Here is a 13,892-nt window from a genome sequence, read left to right as displayed (position 1 = left end):
TACAACATCCTGTATGCCCACTATGTAGAACCCAGGCTGGTAAATTCAATTGAATCTGTTGCAACAAAAAAGAGTCTATTTCTAATGAGGAATGAATTCAAGGGATCATTCTTGGTTACAAGTGGTTATAATAGATAAGATGGAAATGAAGCAATTGCGGCCAGAGTCGAAGGGGATGAAGCGCCGTAGGGAAAAATTCAAATGGAGTTGGCGCGGTTGATGTATGAGTGGAGTTGACACCGTGATAGGGTGAAGTTAATGTTGGGAGTTGGTGACCGGGTGAAGTTAATGCTGGGAGTTGGCGGAGGTAACGGAGAAGTATTCTTGCGCCATGACGGAGACGGAGGTGACGGAGTAGCGGAGGGGTGGATGTCCGGAATAATGCATTTTTTGGATGATCGGAATCTCTAAAAAGTCTCATTATAGACTACTCTTTTTTTTAGGCTTTTGCTTGTGTCCTCAACAAGTTATTTGTTGGTTCTTAGTTCTTAGGAATAGAAAGATGCTCTTGTTTCTCTGAAAAGATTGTTGCTATCGAAGAGGAATTGCAGACTGCTCTTGTTTGCGTAAAAAGATTGTTGCTAGGAATAGTAAGATGCGAACCACTTCATAGATTTAGTCACTTTAGAGTTCATAAGACTAGAAGCCAATAACTAGTTGGGATTTGAATTTGGGTAGGGAAGATAACAACTATTACCTCAACCGTCCTACATAACTTCAATTAACTTCTAAATTTCGATTTATTATATAAAATTGAGATTAATTTTTAAATTTACATATAAATTGATTTGTAAAGAAATATGTTAACAATTGAAGACTCAAAAAAGTATTTGATAAAAGTAAAAACATACTCAATTATGGAACATTAAGTTATTTAAAGTGATGTGATCATCAATTAATGGTTTCAATAATCTTTCATTAATCAATAATGCTTGTTAATAAGTATCCTATTTCATCTTTAATTTGATGATTGAATTATAATTAACTTTTTAGCCTTTTATATATATAAGTTTATTATATTTAAAATAAAAATAATATATCTAACTTTTCTATTAAAAATTATTATATTTAAAATAAAAATAAAATATCTAATATTTTATATTCAAAAAAATATTTTATTTTGTACTATATATACATGAGGTCAAAAATTTGATAATTGAATTATAATTAACCTGTTAGCTTTCTATATATAAGTTTATTATATTTAAAATAAAAATTATATATCTAACTTACTCTATTAAAAAATATATTATGTTTAAAATAAAAATAAAATATCTAATATTTTATATTCAAAAAATATTTTATTTTATTTTATACAATATACAAATGAGGTCAAAAATATTTTATTTTATATTAAAAAATATTTTATTACGCCGTAAGGCGTTTCCCTCTGAAATGAACTCCCCTAAATGTCTTTCTGTCCTAATCGTAGCCGTTAGATCTTTTGTTAGATGATTGAACAAAAATCAGCCGTTTGATTTAATAAATAAAAAATGTTTTAAAACCTTAAAAAAACGTTTCCCTTTCCGCTTGACATCTGTGCGCCGGGAGAGTTCGTGGAGTTTATTGCTGTTTCAGTTTACGGTTTCATGGAGTTTATGGCTGTTTCGGCATTTGTCTCATGAATTGAAGGCCGACGTAGAGCGGATCACTGGAACGGCCACTTCAATTACTGCGAAGGTTTTGTCGGTTCGTAGCACTCCGAGTAGAACCCCGAGGGCTTCGTCTGCAATTATCGGTGGTAAGCTGCAAAATTTGTAGCGCAGAATGCTTTGCAGGGGTTAAGGTTTAATAGTAAAACAACAGAAGATTCGAACGCGGATTTTCAAGCGTTTTGGAAAGCCGTCGAAGCGCGTTTCGATCAGCTGGCTTCTCCGGATGGATTACGGCTTTCTTGTGCTGACTTTGGCCTTTGCATCGGTAAGGTTCTTGAGTCTTTGGATGTTGATTCCAATTTTACACAGAATACCTCGGTTCGAATCTCCGCATTTGTGAAATGTTCTGTTTGTTTGGCAGGTATGATGGATTCAAATGAATTTGCACTGGAGCTCTTTGATGCTCTCGCTTGAAGATGAGGATGGCATGATGTGGAGTTCATTAACAAGGAGCAGCTTCGTGATTTCTGCCTGCAGATCTCCACTCAAAGCTTTGATTCTCGCATGCAAATTTTCTTTGACATGTAAGATATTTCTGTCCTTTTTAGCAGCGTGGATGTAGATTCAGGAATTAAAGATATTTTGCTTCAGAGGCTAAAATTTGGACGATTCCTGCCGACCTTGCAAAATTTTCAACATTTTTTCAATTAAGGCTTTGACATTGTCACTGAGCTTGCAATTTTAAATGCTCTGGGCGAGAGTTCCTTACAACAACTTGCCACATATTGGATGCATATGCTTATCATTTTGGTTCACACTTTATCTAAGATCAAATCCATTATGGTTCATTTCTTATGGGTTAGGGTATCCCCTGATCACTTGGGATACTGTTGCAAAGTTGAAAGACCTTGGAGGCTGGAGGATATTGCATACAATGGATTTTGGCAGATCCCTTCTTACTAAATCATTGTGGCGAGCATTATTTGGACAAGGGATCTAGGCACAAATTATCTGAGTAAAATTTCACTTACACAGATTGATCCAAAATTAGATTAAGCAACAAGAAACTGGAATAAAAACGGATTCATACATATGGAGGGGCTTTCAGAAAATTAAGAAGTGGTTCATGCATAGAGTTCAGTGATCATTTGGGAACGAGTATGCACTTACAACAGGGAGGGAAATGATTGTTGGTACATTGGATTCTATTTCTCTACCAGCTGAAAAAATAGAGGCATTACATCAACGAGGACTTCTAATGTTATACTAGGCCATCGCAGGGTGGAATGGCAATCATCCTATCTAGATATCAACATCTCAACTTGGTTTGCAGGGGCCACACTCACAAAAATGGGATATGTATGTTAAATCCCTCAAAGGAGTTGGATTATGTAGAAACATGAAAGGCGATTACCCAACTTGGAACTGTCCACTAAAGAAACCACAACTTGTGGTTGCAAAAAATTATCATCAGATCATGAGTGAAGCACGAGAATCCACATTGGTGGATTGGTCCCCGATGTTGTGGAGATTGAAGGCCCCACTCAAAATCATACTGTCCTGCTGGCTGGCTTGGAAGAATTGTATTCTGACTTGGGATAATCTATGTAGAAGATGCTTGCAGCGTCCGGGGAGGTGTTCTCTCTATGGTGAGGAGCTGGAAACGATTTCACATCTCTTCTTCCTCTCCAGGATTGCATCTGGAATATGGGAAACTATTTTTGCATATTTCAAATTTGGTAGCAAACTCGTCACCTCACTGGAACAGAGCCTTCGATGGGGGTTGGGCATGAGAGGAATATATTGTTATATCCCTCTATTTGTAATATGGGAAATATTGAAGGCTAGGAATCATCAAATCTTCATAGGGAAACAACTTAAAGCTTATAGTATTAGTTCAAAGATCATTGTGTGGACGGAAGGGATTCACCCTCGAGAGAAGCATCACAAAGATATGATGGGGAGGCATTTAAGCATGATGATCATGCCACCTATTGAATTTTTTTGATGGAGCAGCACAAAGGGGACATGCGATAGTGATGCTGGGATAAGAATCACTAAACACTTCCATTACCAAATGCACTGGTATGGTGGTTTAGGAACAAATACCAGAGTGGAACTCGTGGCATTATTGGCCCTGCCATGGTTTGCTATGGAAATGCAAATACATAGCATCCATATATATGGGATTCCATGATTTTTATATAAGGCATTTTGGGTACTACATCATTTGATCCTACAAAGCTCAGGGGTTGGCGGGAGAGGGTGGATGCACTCATTCGGTATCTCACAAGCTTCAACATCCAGCACATCTACAGAAAGCAAAATATCACCACTAACAACTTATCTTAACAGTGGATGGAAGATATTGATGGCATCCTACACTACACATTTTTCTCTAATAGAGAACCCGTTGTGGAGGGATGCATTGCAATTCCTTAATATATCTGACTATATCTTGTTTTTTATACATGGTGGAGGCACATGTTGTAATTTTTGTTATTTTTTTGAAATATTCTTTATTTCTGTTCATGTTCATGTTCATGTTCATGTTCATGGGACAGCAAGATAATCAGATTTTAAACTATTGTACAACATGATTTTATGTAAGTTTCGGAACTATGTATGGTTATTTTTTCTCCAAAATGCAGGTAGATGACTCTGCTAAATATGTAACTGGTTCTATATTTAACACAAATCCAGTCGTGTTTTTCATCTGAAAAAAAAATAAAAAATCGGAGCGTGGATAAGCAAAACCCTTCGAACCGTCACAGCTATATTTATTCGGTTTACTGTCTCTATCATTATCAGAATCATTGACTCGTTGGATAATTTCTCTATTGCTTGTCCATCAAGATTCGAATCATTGACTCGTTGGATAATTTCTCTATTGCTTGTCCATCAAGATTCGAGCTTGTCCATCAAGATTCGAACACTGCGAATCTCTAGCAATGTAAGACATTTCCGTTACAAAAAAAATCATATAAAACCTCTAAAGTCAACGACTAAACCGCGAGTTCACAAAAAAATATGTAACCTATTTTGTAAACCTATTTTAAAAATAATCATGGCCTTCACAAGGCGTGATAATCCTTATTCATAAGGAGTCCGTCGCGGGCATATGACTACGTTTTGGTTTTTCTTTGGCATGACGCGAAGAATTGAATTCTGATATTTCAACCTTAAAGGATTCAGATTACATAACAAGCTGCATGACTGAGTTGCATGTTTATGAGGATTCGGTGGCGATCCTCTTGCGTGCGAATAATTCTTTTAATCTCCATTTCCGGTTGACTTGGGCAACTGTTGCATGACTGAGTTGCATGTTTATGAGGATTCGGTGGCGATCCTCTTGCGTGCGAATAATTCTTTTAATCTCCATTTCCGGTTGACTTGGGCAACTGTTTGATTTGTTTTTGAAAACAAGGTGAAGTATTTTTGGTGATTCGTAATGCCTTTCTGAGTTCAATAATCTACTTAAATTCCTCTCAGATATCTCTATATATAGACTTCACACCATTGTGAATATTATTCAGTCTAATGCAAAAGACTAATAGACCAGATGTAAAAAAAGGTAAGCCCATCATTAACTTAATGTATGGTGTTTAATATTTACTAATTAACACCAAAATAGAACTTTATGAAAACCAAATGGAAACCTAATTTCGAGGCTTGTTTGCTTAATTGCGTAGGATAATTCTGCGTGTTTAATGTCACCCAAAGACTCAATGTTTTATAGCTCACGACAATCTGTTGTGATGGGTGGCTATACATTATGGGAGTGATGTGTGCAGTTGTAAAGTTTGCATGTCGTAAAGGAAGGACTGGGGTCCGACAAATGCTTATTTCTACTAGGTTACGAGGGAGCAAGGCTCGTTCGACTGGTTCAAGGGGGTCATGAACGAAATAGCAGAGATGGACAATAGGGTAAAACTCACCTAGTTGCGTAGCTTGCAAATACCAAATTTTGTCAAATTTAAAAAGATAAACAAATGCTGGATGTTTGTGAATCCATCGCTTCTTTTATTGAAGAGACCTTGTTGCCCACCTCCCACCAGCAGTTAAATATTTTCCCATTGCTATTGGTTATAATAAGTCTCTATTCCCGATATAAAATCACCATTTTGAGTTTTGCATCCTTTCCTTGCTATGCCCAAATACGATGCCTTCCATCTTTGCCTGATTTTGAAAAACTTGGCTTACAGTCTTCCAATGTAACCATGCACATCTCTAAACCCCATGTCCAGCTTCCTCAGTGTTGCCCTGAGCAATATGGCCTACCCTTGTATATTGTTCACTCTAGTTGATTGTTTTAGATTTGTTATCCAAAAACTTGCCTAACATAAGTGGAATGTGACCATGTTTATCTCTAAACACTCCCCTGCCCTTGCAAGGCTTGGGTTACCCTTTGGATGCTCCATTAATATTGAATTTAAAGCATGCCTAATGTTCCTCCATTGTGACCATGTTCATCTTTGAACCTCCAATGTCCCTTCCCCAGGGCTGGTCTGTGGAAGGCATGGCTTGCCCTTGGATGCCCTCCATCTCGGCTTGATTGTTAGATAAGGATTCCAAAATCTTGGCTAAAATCTGCATAATGTGATCAAGTTCATTTCTAAACATTCCGTTGCCTATGCATTGCTTGGTTTGCTCCTGGATGCTCCATCAAAGATGGATTTAACCCATGATGACTGACTTCGAGTTTGCAATCTACCTTTCTTAGCCCCCCGTCTGCTCACGGAAAAATTACTTACTGGACTTGTTGAAGGTATAAGTAATTTCAAGATGATAATGAAGAAATACTTGACATAGTTGAAATTGTATAATGTTCTACAAAGTGGATAATTCAATTCTCAGGAAGTGTTGTTGGTTGGACTGAATAAAATCAACCATGACGGTTTCCTTGATTGGGATTGTTGTAAAAAAAAACATTTTTGCTCTGTGTTTTAATGGATGGTCTCAGATTGACTCATCATTTTTGGATAGGGACAAAGCATATATAATAAGCTTCACATTTAGCGATTATTATGGAAGAAATGTAAACACACAGTTTGAGACAAATAGATTCCAAAATATTAGTATCTTAAAAAAGAAAGCCATTTACATTTATGTTTTTTAAATAAGGTTTTTAAATATACTCTCTATCATTCATATTCCCATGTACTGCTATATTTTCTTTTTTGTAATGTGTGTTGTGTATATGTGTGGATGTTTATGTCACGTGTCTGTGAATCTGTGCTAACTGAGATTGTGAATCTATGATAACTGAGATTGAAAGAGAGAACTGAGAGCTTTGGCAGAGGAGAATATGGAGAATTGATGAGCAAACTTAAATTTACCAAAATCAATAGAGCACCTTAAGCACCTCGAACTGATTGTCCTCCATAAGATTAATCTTAAAACTTTGCTGGATGAATTTTTTCATTTGGTGTCGTTGAAACGATTGGAGTTAACAAGTTTCCCAAATCTAAAGTCACTGCTAGATTCCTTTAGGTACTTAATAAACTTGGATTACATTGATCTGTCTCACTCTTCTCATTTGCAAGTGCTTCCAAAGTCTTTCGGTAATTTAATAAACCTGAAATACATAGGTCTGTCTCACTCCCTATAGTTGCACATGCTTCCAGGTTCTTTTGATAATTTAATTCGTCTTAAATATCTTGATTTGAGTTGGTGCTATAATTTGACCGTTTCTAGCGAAACACTGGGAAACATCAGCACACTTGAATGGTTAGATGTTTCCTATTGTAAGAAAATTGAAATATTACCTCCGCAAATAGAATATCAAAAGTACCTAAAAAAATTAGATCTTAGGGCTACAAACATAAAATAATTTCCAAATGAAATTGGAGACTTGGGTGATTTAGAAGTTCTGGAAATAGGGAGCCCTTCACTCGACAGTCTACCACTTTCACTTGGTCACTTGAAGATCTTAAAGGAATTAAGGCTCGAGAATTGCAGTGAATTGAAACATTTGTCGGTGGCTATTCGACTGTTGACTTAGTTGACTGATTTGAGAGTATTGAATTGTCGGTTGCAAACAGTGAATAATTTAGAATCACCCAATGACAACTGAATGCCTCGGCTGCAAGTCTTAGAAGTTTATAGCACAAAATTATAAGAGGTATCATTTGCCACAGGTGTCTGCCCCATCCTTAAATATGTATCCCTCAGGTTTTGTAATCATCTGGTGGAGGTCGGAACATTGCCAAAGACTCTGATAAAACTGGATTTGACTAATTTCTCTAACTTGATGAAAATAGCAGGGCTTTCTAGTCTTCCAAAACTTCAAGTGTTGGACATTAGTTGGTGCAAAAATGTAGAGGAGCTGCCAGGTATTGAAACGTTGGTATCTTTGAAAGAGTTGCAGGCATATGATTGTGCGAAGCTGAAGAGCATACGGGGATTGGCCGAACTGACAAAGCTTCGGGTATTAAATGTTCATGGGTCTCTAGCTAAACACTGGGAAACATCAGCACACTTGAATGTTTAGATGTTTCCTATTGTAAGAACATTGAAATATTACCTCCGCAAATAGCATATCAAAAGTACCTAAAAAAATTAGATCTTAGGGGTACAAACATAAAAGAATTTCCAACTGAAATTGGAGACTTGGGCGATTTAGAAGTTCTGGAAATAGGGAGCCCTTCACTGGACAGTCTACCACTTTCACTTGGTCAGTTGAAGATCTTACAAGAATTGAGGCTCGAGAATTGCAGTGAATTGAAACATTTGCCGGTGACTATTCGACTGTTGACTCAGTTGACTGAGTTGAGAGTATTGAATTGCGGGTTGCAAACATTGAATAATTTAGAATCTCCCAATGAAAAATGCATGCCTCGGCTGCAAGTCTTAGAAGTTTATAACACGAAATAGTCAAAGGTATCATTTGCCACAGGTGCCTGCCCCATCCTTAAATATGTCTCCCTCAGGTTTTGTAATCATCTGGTGGAGGTCGGAACATTGCCAAAGACTCTGATAAAACTGGAATTGACTAATTTCTCTAACTTGAGGAAAATTGCAGCGATTTATGGTCTTCCAAAACTTCAAGTGCTGGACATTAGTCGGTGCAAAAATGTAGAGGAGCTGCCAAGTATTGAAACGTTGGTATCTTTGAAAGAGTTGCAAGCATATGATTGTGCGAAGCTAAAGAGCATACGGGGATTGGCCGAACTGACAAAGCTTCGAGTATTAAATGTTCATGGGTGCTCCAAGTTAGAAGGGTTGACAAGTATCCAACATGTATGTCGTTGGAGTACACTGATGCTAAGGGTTTTCCTAAGCAGTGGGCTGAGGTGGGATTACTAGAGTAGTTGCAGCAACAAGTGAAGGTGCTTGAAATGTGAAAAGCAAAGAAATAAACTTGAAATTCATGCATAATTGAAGTCTTAGCCAAAGGTTATATGTCAGGCAGAGTTTGTATTCCAAGATGTTAGATTGTTGAGGGAGTTTGTGTAGTTGCCTTTCGACAATCCAAATTAAAACATTATGGAGAAAGTGCAAGGTCTGCCTAGCATATAGCCTTGGTAGATTCTCTGATGAATGTTACCCATATAGCTCACGGCAGGATGCATATTTTCCTTACTGTTCTGTGTTTGAATGGATGGTCTCAGATTGACTCATCCTTTTTGGATAGGGACAAAGCATATATAATAAGCTTCACATTTAGTGATTATCATGGAAGAAATGTAAACACACAGTTTGAGACAAATAGATTCCAAAATATTAGTATCTTAAAAAAGAAAGCCATTTACATTTATGTTTTTTAACTAAGGTTTTTAAATATACTTTCTATCATTCATATTCCCATGTATTACCTACCCATGTACTGCTATATTTGCTTTTTTGTAATGCGTGTTGTGTATATGTGTGGATGTTTATGTCATGTGTCTGTGAATCTGTGCTAACTGAGATTGTGAATCTATGATAACTGAGATTGAAAGGGAGAGCAGAGAGCTTTGGCAGAGGAGAATATGGAGAAATGATGAGGCAACTTAAATTTACCAAAATCAATAGGGCACCTTAAGCACCTCGAACTGATTGTCCTCCATAAGATTAATCTTAAAATTTTGTTGGATGAATTTTTCATCTAGTGTCGTTGAAAAGATTGGAGTTAACAAGTTGCCCAAATCTAAAGCCACTACCAGATTCCTTTGGGTACTTAATAAACTTGGATTACATCAATCTGTCTCACTCTTCTCATTTGCAGGTGATTCCAAAGTCTTTCGGTAATTTAATAAACCTGAAATACATAGGTTTGTCTCACTCCCTACAGTCACAGATGCTTCCAGGTTCTTTTGGTAATTTAATTCGTCTTAAATATCTTGATTTGAGTTGGTGCTATAATTTAACCGTCTCTAGCGAAACACTGGGAAACATCGGCACACTTGAATGTTTAGATGTTTCCTATTGTAAGAACATTGAAATATTACCTCCGCAAATAGCATATGAAAAGTACCTAAAAAAATTAGATCTTAGGGGTACAAACATAAAAGAATTTCCATATGAAATTGGAGACTTGGGCGATTTAGAAGTTCTGGAAATAGGGAGCCCTTCACTGGACAGTCTACCACTTTCACTTGGTCAGTTGAAGATCTTACAGGAATTGAGGCTCGAGAATTGCAATGAATTGAAACATTTGCCGGTGACTATTCGACTGTTGACTGAGTCGACTGAGTTGAGAGTATTGAATTTCCGGTTGCAAACATTGAATAATTTAGAATCTCCCATTGACAACTGCATGCCTCGGCTGCAAGTCTTAGAAGTTTATAACATGAAATTATCATAGGTATCATTTGCCACAGGTGTCTACCCCATCCTTAAATATGTCTCCCTTAGGTTTTGTAATCATCTGGTGGAGGTCGGAACATTGCCAAAGACTCTAATAAAACTAGAATTGACTAATTGCTCTAACTTGAGGAAAATAGTAGGGCTTTCTGGTCTTCCAAAACTTCAAGTGTTGGACATTAGTCGGTGCAAAAATGTAGAGGAGCTGCCACGTATTGAAACGTTGGTATCTTTGAAAGAGTTGCAGGCATATGATTGTGCGAAGCTGAAGAGCATACACGGATTGGCCAAACTGACAAAGCTTCGGGTATTAAATGTTCATGGGTCTCTAGCGAAACACTGGGAAACATCAACACACTTGAATGTTTATATGTTTCCTATTGTAAGAACATTGAAATATTACCTCCGCAAATAGCATATCAAAAGTACCTAAAAAAATTAGATCTTAGGGGTACAAACATAAAAGAATTTCCAAATGAAATTGGAGACTTGGGTGATTTAGAAGTTCTGGAAATAGGGAGCGCTTCACTGGACAGTCTACCACTTTCACTTGGTCACTTGAAGATCTTACAGGAATTGAGGCTCGAGAATTGCAGTGAATTGAAACATTTGCCGGTGGCTATTTGACTGTTGACTCAGTTGAATGAGTTGAGAGTATTGAATTGCCGATTGCAAACATTGAATAATTTAGAATCTCCCAATGACAGCTGCATGCCTCGGCTGCAAGTCTTAGAAGTTTATAACATGAAATTATCAGAGGTATCATTTGACTAGGTGTCTGCCCCATCCTTAAATATGTCTCCCTCAGGTTTTGTAATCATCTGGTGGAGGTCAGAACATTGCCAAACACTCTGATAAAACTGGAATTGACTAATTGCTCTAACTTGAGGAACATAGCAGGGCTTTTTGGTCTTCCAAAACTTCAAGTGCTAGACATTAGTCGGTGCAAAAATGTAGAGGAGCTGCCAGGTATTGAAACATTGGTATCTTTGAAAGAGTTGCAGGCATATGATTGTGCGAAGTTAAAGAGCATACGGGGATTGGCTGAACTGAAAAAGCTTCGGGTATTAAATGTTCATGGGTTCTCCAAGTTAGAAGGGCTACTAGGTATCCAACATTGTATGTCGTTGGAGTACACTGATGCTAAGGGTTGTCTTAAGTAGTGGGCCGAGGCAGGATTACTAGAGCAGTTGCAGCAACAAGTGAAGATGCTTGAAATGTGAAAAGCAAAGAAATAAATTTGAAATTAATGCATAATTGAAGTCTTAGCCAAAGGTTATATGTCAGGTAGAGTTTGTATTCTAAGATGTTAGATTGTTGACGGAGGTTGTGTAGTTGCCTTTCGACAATCCAAATTAAAACATTATGGAGAAAGTGTAAGGTCTGCCTAGCATATAGCCTTGGTAGATTCTCTGATGAACGTTACCCATATAGTTCAAGACATGACACATATTTGCTTGCTGTTCTGTGTTTGAATGGATGGTCTCTGATTGACTCATCCTTTTTGGATAGGGACAAAGCATATATAATAAGCTTCACATTTAGCGATTATTATGGAAGAAATGTAAACACATAGTTTGAGACAAATAGATTCCAAAATATTAGTATCTTAAAAAAGAAAGCCATTTACATTTATGTTTTTTAAATAAGGTTTTTAAATATACTCTCTATCATTCATATTCCCATGTACTACCTACCCATGTACTGCTATATTTGTTTTTTTGTATTGTGTGTTGTGTATATGTTTGGATGTTTATGTCATGTGTCTGTGAATCTATGCTAACTGAGATTGTGAATCTATGATAACTGAGATTGAAAGAGAGAGCTGAGAGCTTTGGCAAAGGAGAATATGGATAATTGATGAGCCAACTTAAATTTACCAAAATCAATAGGGCACCTTAAGCACCTCGAATTGATTGTCCTCCATAAGATTAATCTTAAAACTTTGCTGGATGAATTTTGTCATCTGTTGTCGTTGAAATGATTGGAGTTAACAAGTTGCCCAAATCTAAATTCTCTGCCAAATTCCTTTGGGTGCTTAATAAACTTGGATTACATCGATCTGTCTCACTCTTCTCATTTGCATGTGCTTCCAAAGCCTTTCGGTAATTTAATAAACCTGAAATACATAGGTCTGTCTCACTCCCTATAGTTGCAGATGCTTCTAGGTTCTTTTGGTAATTTAATTCGTCTTAAATATCTTGATTTGAGTTGGTGTTATAATTTAACCGTCTCTAGCGAAACACTAGGGAACATCAGCACACTTGAATGTTTAGATGTTTCCTATTGTAAGAACATTGAAATATTACCTCCACAAATAGCATATCAAAAGTACCTAAAAAACTTAGATCTTAGGGGTACAAACATAAAAGAATTTCCAAATGAAATTGGAGACTTGGGCGATTTAGAAGTTCTGGAAATAGGGAGCCCTTCACTGGACAGTCTACCACTTTCACTTGGTCACTTGAGGATCTTACAGGAATTGGGGCTCGAGAAGTGCAATGAATTGAAACATTTTCCGGTGACTATTTGACTATTGACTTAGTTGACTGAGTTGAGAGTACTGAATTTCCAGTTGCAAGCATTGAATAATTTAGAATCTCCCAATGACAACTGCATGCCTCAACTGCAAGTCTTAGAAGTTTATAACACGAAATTATCAGAGGTATCATTTGCCACAGGTGTCAGCCCCATCCTTAAATATGTCTCCCTTAGGTTTTGTAATCATCTGGTGGAGGTTGGAACATTGCCAAAGACTCTGATAAAATTGGAATTGACTAATTACTCTAACTTGAGGAAAATAGCAGGGTTTTCTGGTCTTCCAAAACTTCAAGTGCTGGACATTAGTCGGTGCAAAAAATGTAGAGGAGCTTCCAGGTATTGAAACATTGGTATCTTTGAAAGAGTTACAGACATATGATTGTGCGAAGCTGAAGAGCATACGGGGATTGGTCGAACTGACAAAGCTTTGGGTATTAAATGTTCAATGGATGCTCCAAGTTAGAAGGGTTGCCAGGTATCCAACATTGTATGTCGTTGGAGTACATTGATGCTAAGGGTTGTCCTAAGCAGTGGGCCGAGGCGCGATTACTGGAGCAGTTGCAGCAACAAGTGAAGGTGCTTGAACTGTGAAAAGCAAAGAAATAAATTTGAAATGAATGCATAATTGAAGTCTTAGCCAAAGGTTATATGTTAGGCAGAGTTTGTATTCTAAGGTGTTAGATTGTTGAGGGAGGTTGTGTAGATGTTAGGTTTGTATTATAAACAATGACTAGAAAACTTCATTCACCTCTTTTTTATGCATGTCATGACGTGCGTGTCGTTTGGTATTGTGTTGTGATCCATGACTCGTATAATGTGCTAACCAGGGGTTTCTTTAGCATGATAAATGTGTGGCTAACACATACATTGCTTGCTATTTTGTTTTGACTATTTTACTTGGCCTCTGGAAGGAACTTGCAAAATAAGAATGGAGATCAAGATGGGAAGACCAACTCTACAATTTGAAGC

General features: G+C 37.2%; 1 pseudogene; it reads left to right on the top strand.

The window, feature by feature from the left end:
* Positions 1 to 12,996: 12,996 nt before the first annotated feature.
* On the top strand, positions 12,997 to 13,514 carry LOC149267386 (uncharacterized; annotated as a pseudogene).
* The last annotated feature ends 378 nt before the right edge of the window (positions 13,515 to 13,892 follow it).

Source organism: Pinus tabuliformis, chromosome 6, assembly GCF_031772625.1.
Source record: "Pinus tabuliformis cultivar Carrire ecotype Pingquan chromosome 6, CPIR1, whole genome shotgun sequence".
Lineage (NCBI taxonomy): Eukaryota > Viridiplantae > Streptophyta > Pinopsida > Pinales > Pinaceae > Pinus > Pinus tabuliformis.
This window is presented reverse-complemented; position numbering and strand designations above follow the sequence as displayed.